General features: G+C 41.6%; 1 long non-coding RNA gene across 2 annotated transcripts; it reads right to left on the bottom strand.

The window, feature by feature from the left end:
- Nucleotides 1–10,297: 10,297 nt before the first annotated feature.
- Nucleotides 10,298–11,670, bottom strand: LOC135287126 (uncharacterized). Of its 2 annotated transcripts, none has more exons than XR_010350982.1 (2): nt 11,556–11,670; nt 10,298–11,019 (listed from the first exon to the last, which is right to left on the bottom strand). It is a non-coding gene; the product is annotated as an uncharacterized LOC135287126 (long non-coding RNA). The 2 variants fall into 2 exon arrangements; XR_010350983.1 differs by having other exon boundaries at nt 11,543–11,664.
- Between the last annotated feature and the right edge of the window lie 410 nt (nt 11,671–12,080).

Below are 12,080 nucleotides of genomic sequence, written 5' to 3'. Positions count from 1 at the left end.
ATTCTGACAGCCAGATTCTGCACATGTCCATTTGCTCTCCATTTGACAAAAGATTCTTTAACATCTATGGCTTCTGGGCCCTTCCTGATAGATGCAGGGTTACACATAAAACTGAATTACTTAGAAAGCATACTGCTGTAGAATTGCACAGCCCACCTTTGATCACCTATGGATATTTCACCTGCACTTAACCAGCAGTGGCAGTATTGTTATAGGATTTCTTTGTCTTTTTATTGTCATGCTATCCCTTTAGCCTAGAGCAAGCTATGATGATTGAAGTTATGGGAAATAGTTTTCAAGGCAGGTCATGGATCAGGTCATTTCCCTTACTTTGTCTTTGTAAGGAGAAATGTGTCCAGAACTGCTGGGAAATAAAGGCAGCTCAACAAGGTGATCCCTACAGGATACCTACCCAAAAAACCCCTTGTAGTCATGGAACATTGCCTGAAGTAAATGTAGAAATACAATGGAAAAGAAATCTACTGGTTTGTAATTCCACAGAATAGTACAATAATAGTATGAATTTGCCATGGAATTAATTATGGGTTAAAGATCTCTGCTAATTTGTGCCTCATAAAATAGTGAAAAGAGCACTGAGGCAACAGATCTATCTCTTCTGAGTCACTACTTCAGCTGTTACATATCTGAATATTGTGAATCAGAAATTACATTGGGATTTAAGTCTTTAACAAAACTGGCATTCCAGTATCTCTAGTTGCTCTCCTGCCAGACTCACTCTTTTTTGTTGGAACATGTTTTGTGAGGTCTTGGTGTAACATCTGTTCAACCAGTTCCTATGCAAAATCTTGACTTATAAATAAAACATGTAATATATACGTGTGTGCTTGTGTGCGTGGACCTACATGCATCCATGTAGATTTTGCTGCTTTGTGAATTCCTAAACGCTTTTAGAGTCAGATTACTTTGCTTTGGTGGCAAATGCTGCAGGCAGACAGCTCTGTGATGAAAGAGAGGAGCAATTCCTGCAGCTCAGTGTCGCAATCTGTGCAGGCACAATTCCTGCCTGCTGAAGGGGCTGGTTGCACAGAGGCTCCCCGGGTGGAAGCAAGGAGTCAGACAGCATGCCAGCTGTGTCCCTATCCACTGATCCCTGCCATCATTTAATCTCTTTTCCTCCCCACTGTTTGTGACGTGCTTTATTTTGCTGTTAATGTTTCTCACCTGATGTTCAGATTCACTCCTGGCAGCATCACAGCAGCCAGCCCTGATCCTTGCCACGTCTGTCAGCAGCCAAACCAGTTGTGCCAGATGGCTTAGAGCTAATGGAAAGACTGGTTCCATTATGACTAGCCCCCATGGTGGATGAATGGAGTTGATAGACCTCAGTGTTAGTTAAGATGTTAAATTCTGCATTTAGTGTATCTCCCACTGCTTAGTGCTTAGTTCTCTGCTCTGAACTGGTTTTCCCTGATACCTTCTTTCTTATTTGAACTTCTAAAAATGGTTTTCCAGTGCCAGTTTTGCTTTGCTTTCAGTGGATATGCTTGCACTTTCCAGTGGCAAAACCCAGTTTGGACAGATGGTGACTGTGAAAATCCCCAGCCTCTCCATTTATAGAGACCGTGAGAGCAAACTTGCCTGTACAGAAAAGTGCTCCCATAAATAGCAGGCTTATTTGGTAAAGAGTGGTTTTGTTAGGCAAGCAAGGGAGAGACATTTCATTGTAATTTTGTATCACTAGATATTTAGGTTCAGAAATATCTTTATCCGCTTTGGGAACGCAAAACTTCCTGTTTTGACTTGCACTCTAAATATATATAATTTTTAAATTACAGGTTTACGTCAAGAGAACAATTTAGTCAAGTATTACTTTCTTTGGAGAATATATCCTTGCTGTTACTCATAAATTAGGGCATGCATTCAGGCATAAAGTATGTACAGATATATTAATTAAAATTATGATCCACATCATGGGCTTTCTGCTGGAAACAGCTCTTTTGGACATGGGTGAAATTGATACAAAGCTGGCAAAATGAATGACAAACAGGGTCTGATTGGCGGTGAGGGGAGTTACTGGTCAGGAAGGACCAGAGAACATGCTGGAGATTTTGGAGGATCCAGTTCTTGCTTTGATGTAGTCTGTCTGCACAGTAGAACTGAGGTGGGCTGAGATCAGGGTGTGCTTTGCCTTCTGTCCTCCTCTGCTCAGGCAAACTGGCAACTTCACAAGGCAAAGCCAACCAAGGTTCAGCCTTGTTTGGCCACCCCAGAACCTGAAAACTAGAAATTTGTCTTTCAGTACTGGGCTGTCTCCTTGCTGAGACTTGCTCAAGTCTCTTGAATGCAAAGAACCAAGTAGAAAGATGCCCCCCCATGTTATGAATGTCCTTGTTAAGGAAACTTCCCTGTCTGGAGGCACCCAGCTCAAGATGTCATTGTTATTTAGTTATTGCACCAAGATTTAATTATTATTCTAAGGATTGGGACTTCTGAGACTCTGCTATGGGAAAACTGAGGTTGAGCCAGGAGGGAAACCCGGTCTCACTGTGGGTGTGTCACTATGAGGGGCCTCAATCCCACCTTAGGTGGTGTGAGTGTGGCTGCCAGCGTGGCTCTTGGGTGGCTGGAGAGGGAGGTTTCCTTGGTATTCCAGCTGGATGTGTTGCAGATAATACTGTAAGAGGTTTATCCACCAGGAACTGTGCCTTGGGCATGTCTCCAGCCTGCATTTCTTTCAAAGGGCAGAAGTTTGCTGCCTGTTTTCTACACAAGGACAGGGTAGTTCAGGGATGAAGGGCTGCTGGGATTTTGTTCAAGGGGCAGCCTCCTGCAGTAAGAGTGGGAAATGTACAAGTGGAGTAAACTTTACTCCAGTTCACACCTATGAGAGTTGCAGGAAGGATGCAAGTGGCCCAGACAGTGCTGATGGTGGTTTTTTTTCACAGGCTCAGCAGTCAGGGAGAGATACAAAAGTTTGTTCCAAGGTTCTTCTCAGTCAAAAGTTTGGACATATTTGTTTCATGTGGAGTTTACCCCCAACAGTTCTAATGTATAATCATGAGAAGATTGTCCCTCTAAAAACAATTTTTCACATGTGTTTTCTGGTGGCTGCTGCAATTCCTGAGGTTTATAGTGATCCATGAGCAACTTTGTAATGAAATGCAATCACAGTGCTTGACTGTATTAAAAGAATTATAATATGTAAAATAGCATAATTACATCGTTTTCTGAAAACTGAATAGGGGTTATCTGTATGCAATTCAAAATAACATGCTTAGAAATGTGTGTTTTTCTCCCATGTGAACTGCCATAAAAAAAGTTGAACCTGTCCCAAGGAACATTTGTGGGCATCAGTATCACATCCAGCAGCAAAAGGTCAATACTAAGACCTTGAATACAACCTCTGCCTTCCTCTGGGGCTGGGAATGGGAGTCAGGTTATGCCCCTTTGGAAGGCTAATTCTGCTCAGCTTTGAACTGCTTAGTGCACCTCCTCCCATGGAAGCCAGCTTATAATTTACACAAATGGCCTGGTTGTGTAGATCTGCTGCAGCAGCCTTGTGGAAAGGAAGATGGTTAATTTGTATATCCTGCTTTTATTTAGGTCATTTTATGAGATTAAAAATATGAGAAAAAACCATTACCATTGCAGTGCCCCTGCAGAGTTGCATCTGATGTGTCATAGGCAGTGATGTGTTTTGGTGTCACACTGGCTGACGTCACACACACTTAAGTTTTTAAAAGAATATGTGTGTTCCATGTGACAAGCTCAAATGCTCATGTCCACTCAGTACATGTCTAACTCTCAGCCTTTTCCTAATTTTAGAGTAATCTGCATTAATCTGTGTAGTACCTCCTACACAAACCTGCCCCAAGGAATATTTAGTTCCCAGTAGAGAGGATAACAACATCTGTTTGTGACCACTGTGGTAAAGAGAAATTGCTATAAGAGTTTGGCAATGAGTTTTGAGTTTTCCCCATTAAGCTGATTCAGCAAAGATAAAATGAAATGGCCCGTCAGAGCATGCCAAAGGGAGCCATTTACTTCTCAGCGAGCTCACAAAGTGTCTCTTTGTTTGTTTTCCCCAATATCTCAACCACAAGACTTTCAGGAAAATGATAAACAACACCTCATTATGTTTATGTAAAAGAAATTAAAATTATTGTGCCCAGCTATCACTCACTGGCCAGGCTCAGTCCAGAATGATTTTGGTTAAAGAAACCTTTGCACTGAATGTCCCCACGCTCCTGCTCCACAGTGCTGTGAAATCTCTGAACCAGGGTCACTGCATCCCTGGTAACACAGGATGTGCTGGGAGCCTGCTGGGCCCACCCATGCTGCAGCAGTCCTGGGCTTAGAACATCCCCCAGCTTCCTCCACTTACCTAATCTTTCTCATATCATTAGATATCCCCTTTGGAGCCAAATTCCAAAACCAGTGCCCATCCTACTCCTTTTCATATTGGCAGTGTTCTTCTGTCCAGCACATACACACATGCACATATACACACACACAAACTGGTTCCAGCTGTTGTAAATTATAGCGCAGAAAATGTTTTTTTCTTTAAAAAAAAAAGTGAATGGAGGATCGGCACACAGTCCAGACAGTGAGGGAGTAGATGTTTCTCATTAGTGACTAGATCTTTCACATGTTGACGTGCATGCTTGTGTTCCTTAGCTAGTTTTTGCTCTTAGTTGACTTGGGTTGGACTGGAATGCTCGCTGGTCATTTTTTAAGATCCTTTACCTTTTGTGAGGACAAATTGGTTGCTCTTTTTTTGTTTGAAAATTGCACTTTATGAATTCTCATCTTGTCTGGAAAGAATATTTTGGTGCACATTTTTGGCCTGAATCTTGGGTTAGCTCAGCAATATTCATAGGAGCAGCAATGTCTTTATTAAAGGCCATCACTAAAGCCCCTCACTAAGTCTCATAAGGAAGGTAAAAATGTTGCTAAAAGGTTGTCTGAGACTTTTGCTGTCCTAATTATTTTTTTCTTGGGACATACTCAGGTTTGTATTAAGATATTTCATATGTAGGAGAAATGTAGGAAAAACTTATTTTCTTGAAGTATGCAAGTTACTCAAGAGGTCAAACAAATGTTGTTCTTAGAGTATCCAAAAAAATTACAATGGACAGAGAAAACAAATTCATCCTTATCTTGTTGGACTGTTCTGCTCCTGCATGATGGCAAGTTTTCTGATTACATTGATCTGTTTGAAATGTGTTATGGATTTCTGCAACTAATAATAAGCAGCTTAAGTGTTGAATAGCAGATGGGATAGAAGCAGACCTGGTACAGACCTACCAGAGAGGAAAATATGTCATTCACAAAGTATGAAATCCATGCCTGATGACAGTTGTTTGCATTTCTCTCCTTATTGGTCCTCAGCCTTCAAATCTGTATTTTGGTCATTGAAGGATCTCATCTGACAGGCTGATTTGTGCTGCTGCTCAGGCAATATAATGAACACCAAAATGAAGCCAAGTGCTAGGAATATATTAGAACTGTTGCCAAAATGCACCGAGAAAAATCTGCTAAAATTAACAAGTGCATTGTTTTCCTTGAAAACATTATCTGTCCTGAAAATGGAGTTCAAGACAGTCATGTTTAAACCCATAGGCTTGGGCCAATTTCTAATCTTGTTTACACTGATGTAATTGACATCAGAAGTTGGCTTGCAGTGTGCTTACACTACACCTCAGTGCCATTAGCAGTAACTGCACTAGAACTAAGGGCAATTTTGGAATGTGTTCTACTTTACGTCATATATCCATGACAATGTTGTTTAGCAAATGAGATGTTTCTTTTATCTGTCTGCAGAAAATGCATAGATCAAATTAACCCCCAGCCAGAAAGAAGCTGACAGACCTCACAGCTGAATTTTAAAATATTCCATTGGCTAAAGTTTTTTTTTTGCAAGAAACATTGCTCTGTCTGTAAGTAATTTTTGCTTCAACCACAAAGAATACATTGGTGCACAGAAAATTTCTTTCAGGAATGGCTATTTAACCTAGCAATTTAAAACTGCTCTGAGTGTGGGAACAGCAAATAACCTTGGTTTCTCTTTTCTAAGTCTGTTACAGAAAAGCTCCATGATCTGTTAACTCCTTAGTCTGTATAACTCTTTTTGTGGAGGCAAGAGTGAGGGCTTCTAATGTCTTCTGCCAGTGCCATATTCCAAGCTTGGCATCAAAGACCAGACAAAGAAACAATGCACTTAGGCAACACATGCCAAAGAATCCCAATCTGATCATGCACAGAGTGTCAGGAGTTTTTTTATGATATTTCAAACAAATATTCTGGGACTTTACAAAAATATATAGTGGCTGAGGTTAAGACCACATCACCTGGGAAACCAGACCTTTTTCAAATACCATCCAATTTTCTGTATACTTGCTCCTGACAGCTCCAGCAGCATCCAGCAGCATGTCCAGCAGTACTGCAAGGCAGTAAGTACAGGGTTCTATAGAGGCAAGAAAATAATCTAGGTATTTTCTAGCCTTAACAATTCTATGATTCTATGACTCTATGCCCTCCACACTTGCATATATTTAAGTGCTTATGCCCATTTATGTATGCCAGGAAGGTTGAGGTTGGCTATTAGGAAAAATTTCTTCAGTGAAAGCACTATCAAGTATTGGGACAGGGTGCCCAGGGAAATGGTGGACTCACCATCCTTGGGGGTATTCAAAATATGTGTATTCATGGCACTTAGGGACATGGTTTAGTGGTGACTGGGCAGTGCTGGGTTAACAGCTGGACTCAATCTGAAGGGTGTTTTCCAAACTAAACTATTCCTTGATCCTCTGTGTGCTCCCTCACTGATGGGCCCAGCACAAGCAGCTCTGCTGATTCACTGGCAGAGCTCACCCCGATCCCGCTCACCGCTTTTCACGGTTTGTCTGAGCCAAATGCCAAACATATTTGGCTCTGTTTTGCTGTGAGGCCTAATGAGCTCACAGAAAGGAAAATCCCCTCAAGACATTGCAATAGAAATTAACCAAAAGACTTCCTCTTGGGGAAATGCCCTAGCAGGCATGAATCAAACATCAACAACATGTAGATTACAGAAAGTCCTTCCAATCCAGTGCCATATATGGATCATAACCAGCAGGATGATCCCAATCTGGATCAAAATCAGCACAGGCAAGGAAAAGGGCTTTCTAGAGCTGAATGTGAATGTACAGGTTGGCAGATAAGAGTCTTCAGCCTTCACTTGGAGTCCACACATTGTGTGCTGGTTGTGGTTTATTTAATTTAATTTAGGGTATTTTAGTTCATTTTACACACAGTTTTCATGTGGAAATATCCATGCTTTCCCCTTTATCTGTTCATCCTGTTATCTGCAAGGAATCATCAACCTGACAAATCTTAACCTAGGGTGGTTGAACCTGTCAAGTCTCCTATTTGCACTGTGGCAGCACTGCATATGTGGGCATGAAGTTTTCAACTGCTTGGAAATTTTGGCTGGTATCAAGTAGCATGAGCTACTGTAAACTCAAACACAAACATTAATTTCTCTTTGTGCTGTATATCAAGCCATTTGTATGGTCCTGGGTGCAGGGACCCCAAGCTCCATCTGAGGACTGGTAAATACGATTTCATTTGCACAGTTAACTTTCAATACACCTCTGTGTGAAACAGAACTTTCTTGGGAGCAAGCTCTGGCAGAACAAACTCACAAAGCCTCTCATAGCCTGTCATCCTTCTGCTGCTTTTTGTGAAGGTGCACTTCTTTGACCTAACATGCATATTGAGCCACAGGTAGTCAAAAGAAGCTTGAACACAAACACTTACAACTGCTGAGGGGAAGGATGAAAGATGCCAACCAGCACGTGGCAAAGTTTGGTCGTGTGACACAGCACAGGCAAGCCCAGCACACAGGCACTGGGGTGGGGAGGGAGTACAGCAGCCATGAAGAACAGAAACCACTAAAATACAGCAGCACTTCTCACACTCCATGGCTTTTGATAGTGACTTTAGGAATGTCCTGTTTGTGACAAGGAGTGAAAGCAATCTGCTGGTCTGTATATACAGCGAAATGCCTTGTGCAAGTCATGTGTGCCACCAATAGAGACCTCGCTGTGTCCCATGGGAATGGCCCAAGCCACAGTCCCATGTGGGCTAAATGGGAGAGTCTGGGACATAGCACCAGGCTCAGCAGCTGAGCAGCATGGGAAGGCTGCTGGGAAAGGGTAGCATTAAAGGTAGGTGGAAACATGGCACAGAAAAGGGCTGGTGGCACCAGTGGGGCATCAGGAGAATGGGTTTTGTGGGAAAATTTTTATGGGGCAATCCAGCGAGTTTGGAAGTCAATATGGTGAATAGAGAAAACAGAAGACAAAACTTGTGAGTGCAGAATGTAACATTCTCATGTGCTTGTGGGCTGAGGGACAGAGAAGGAACAGCTGTGAGTAGTGGCTGCAGGAGGTGGAGTTTATAGGCGTTGTGCAAGCACCAACACCACCATAAATAAGCCACAGCTTCAAAAAACGTATCTCCTGACCAGAGGAGGTAACATGGGTGCTGTGTTTAAAAGCCCCACCTGCTGAGGGACCAACAACATCCATCAGGATGGAAGAGAACCTAGGGAAGGGGGAAGTCAGCTCTCCATGCCCTGTGCAGAAATCTCCTGGACTAAAGGTCTGTAGATTTAGATTTAGGTCTGCAGCTCCGGTCCCTTTCTCCTCCAGGGACAAATATCACGCATTTTCCCTGCAGAAGGGAGGACCTCCAGAGCCCTGTGAGAGGCCCCAGCTCAGCACACTGCTCTGCACATTCCTGCCACTGGCTCCAGCCGTAAACATCTCCCAGCACTGCTCCCAGTGTTAATTAAAGTAAGATGTGCATCCAATCACTCAAATGGAGAGCATATATCTACATATAATCCAGTCTGTCATTAAATATTTAGCAGCAATATCCAGCTCCTATGACCATCATCTGGCCGAAAAAGCCTCCAAATCTTCAACAATGCAAAAATGTTTGGCTATTCCCCTCCTCTGACCAAATGACTCTCAGCAATATCTGCAAAAAGTTGTAACTTAGCAATGCAAACCAAGGTCATGACTGTCAAAGAGACACAAGTTTGAAGCTAAGGTGTTGCTTCTATCTGTGTCTCACAGTGATGAGCCTGAATTTAAAGCAGCAAAGAGCATTATGCAGTTAACATTAGAAAATCACAGAATCTTTCCAGTATTTTGGAAATGTTTTCATTTTGTTGTAGATCTATCCCATAGTTCCCTATTTAGTTGCTAGAGACCCAGATCTCAGATTTACAATCAAATGCTGTTTTTAAATAGTTACTGAGTGATGGGATTTGCATTCTCACAGAATGATTTGTTAGCCCATGCAATTCAATAAAGGAAGTTCTCTGCAGAAGTAGCAATCTTGCTGCTGCAAGTTGCGAACACCTCACCTTTAATATCGCTCTATTTCCATGGATATAGTATGATCTAAACCTAGACCATACTATATGAATGAATGATGAATACTTTATGGCAGCAGTGCCTTTCATTTCCGTTAAAAATTGCTCTATCTTGTTCTGCCACTTTTGATAAAATAATTAAGCTTCTATAGAGTTTCTGGTGTGGAGACACCAGCAAGCCACAACACTGAATTCGTTGTGATCTAGTTGGTAGAGATTTTAAACTTAGTATGTCTTTAGTTGTATTGTCTTGAATACTGTGAAAAATATCTATATTAAATTATCCTCTATTTCTTACAGACTTCCTTCCTCTCCTTCTCCCTGACAGCATGGTGCAAGATCTGTCACTACAATAATGGGACACTGAAGTGAAAAAGACATCTGTCATGGATTTGGCCAGATGGCATATTTCAGTTCTCAAATCCAGTTGTGAATTGGGATAAAATTAAATTAATAATTTTGAACGGAAATGGAGATTAGAGAGGGAAGATCATAAAAGTCAAATCTTTTTGTTCTGCTGCTATTAAAATGAAACAGCATTTTTCTTTCAAAAATTCATTTTGAAAGCCAGCAAAATTATTTTCAAAAGGTCTTATCTCATGAAAAGTAAATGAAATGTCTCATATTGGGTCAAATAAAATGCTTGTTTGAACAAAGCTGTGGGGTTTTTTTGAGCATGTACTTTTTGCAACCATATCAACTATGTAATTATTTAAATTAAAATAATCCTGCTCTGATCTATAAAACTAAAGACCAAGACTAATTTCTTTAATATTCACCCACTTACTTTGGAATAGTATCAAAGAATCTGGACAAGTACCCAAAAATTTGATCAACATCAGAGCGTAAAATGCAGTTTTATGCACTCTAGCTGAAGCAATGAAAAGGTAGTTACAATCAAATCCTTCCTTTGAGCAATACTTTCTTTTTATTGAATACTTTTTAAAAACAGGAAGATAGACAAGAAACAGGAACTGGAAATTGTTGCATCTCATGCATGACTGATTGTTAAACAAATACATAAATCTGTTCATTATTGTTCAGAGAACAGATGAAAATATTCCTTCATTGTTTCAAACAATCTGTACTCCATGGCCAAAATTCAAGTGAATTTTGTTACTGTGAGCACAGTGGTAAAAGGTGTGCTGGGATCCCTGGCGTCCCCTGGATTGCAGGTTGGTACAAGACACAGGACACAAATGGACACAAATGCCAGGCAGCTGATGGCAGAATGACCCAAGGGGTGACCCAGGTGGAGATCAAGACAACTTGGAGTGCTGAGGCTGAGGGATGTGCCAAGGTGCTGTCCCATGTGCTGCCACTGAGTGCAGGTGACATCTCTTGGGCACCCTCTCCAGCTCCATCAGGACATCTTTGTTCTTCAGTTCAGTGAGGCACACTGGGGCAAGCTGCCCCTGCTGCCTCTGAGGCACATTCAGGCTCTGAGTTCTTGCTCCCAGGACAGGTTTCCAGATGGTTCTGGCTCCTGCAGCAGCTCCCAAAAGATCCTGACTGACGGGAATGCTGTGCTGCCCCAGATCCTGTGTGCCATCTGATTGTGTGGTGCCCACTCTGTCTCTTCCATCCCGCTCTTGGGAGATGAAAAGGAGAGTTTTCAGAGCTGCAAGAGTCTGTGGATAAACAAACAAATATGAAGGGTTGACTATGAAGGGACTTGAAACTGATTTAGGAAGAAAGAAGCAGTATTGATAGCAGAGAAAAATCTATCAGTGATCCCTCAGCAGGAGGCACCCGGGCTGCTCTTTGGCTTCTGCACCTGCTGGTACCTTTTTGTTCAGCCTTTGCCCAATAAAAACACAGCACCATCCTGTTTCCTAAGTTCTGGAACAATTTTTGAACCCATGCACTCTGGATTGGTACTTCAGAAGCAGGCTGCCATAGTGCTGAACGTGTCCCTGCCACAGCAAGTATTCCCAATATGGCCCAACTCAAATGTCCCTAAGGGCTCCAAACCTTGTGGCAGCCCATTTTGGTGTTGAAATCAGGGAACAAAATGTACTACTGTGTACAAGTAATATGAGTGCAAAACATATATTTGAATCCCAAACCTTGTGTTTGTGGTTTTATACCCATTTGCAGTGACACCTCTTCTCAAACTGCTCCGGTTGCTGCAGCTTCTCTAGGACCACATACCTTGAGCATATACCTCATGAATATTTTGGTATTCTCCTGTGAAAGATTGGAGAACATTCAGCATATTTTTCCCTTGGTCTCTCTCAAAAGCACTTCATGCCAAGCTGCTGCTGAAGGAACACATTTGGATTGCGTCTCTGATGTCATAGGCTACGTGACAACAATGATTATATGATGTATCTTGAAATAGGGAAATACCAAGAAACGTTGCACATATTGCATTCATCAAATCTGCCTGGTCAAAGTAGACCCCTTGATAGATATATTTAGTACATGAAACAACAATTAAAGACTGTTTTCATTTTAGTTTTTTATTCTCCCTCAAACGGTCAGAAATACTCGGCATGTGCAGAACTGAAACCTTTGTTAAATTAGGCTTAGAGGGCTCATATTTATTCACTTTGGATCACTAAATCAAGTTGAATTCTAGCTTGTGATGAAAAAAATCTCCTTATTAAGTGATAGTAAAAACTGAACAATTTGATCTTTCCATGTAATTATGTCAAGCAACTTTGTTTGTAGTAAAGAAGATACCAGC

The sequence above is a fragment of the Passer domesticus genome, chromosome 1 (genome assembly GCF_036417665.1).
Source record: "Passer domesticus isolate bPasDom1 chromosome 1, bPasDom1.hap1, whole genome shotgun sequence".
In the NCBI taxonomy this organism is placed as follows: Eukaryota; Metazoa; Chordata; class Aves; order Passeriformes; family Passeridae; genus Passer; species Passer domesticus.
The sequence above is the reverse complement of the archived record's forward strand: the minus strand, read 5'-3'. Positions and strand labels throughout refer to the sequence as shown.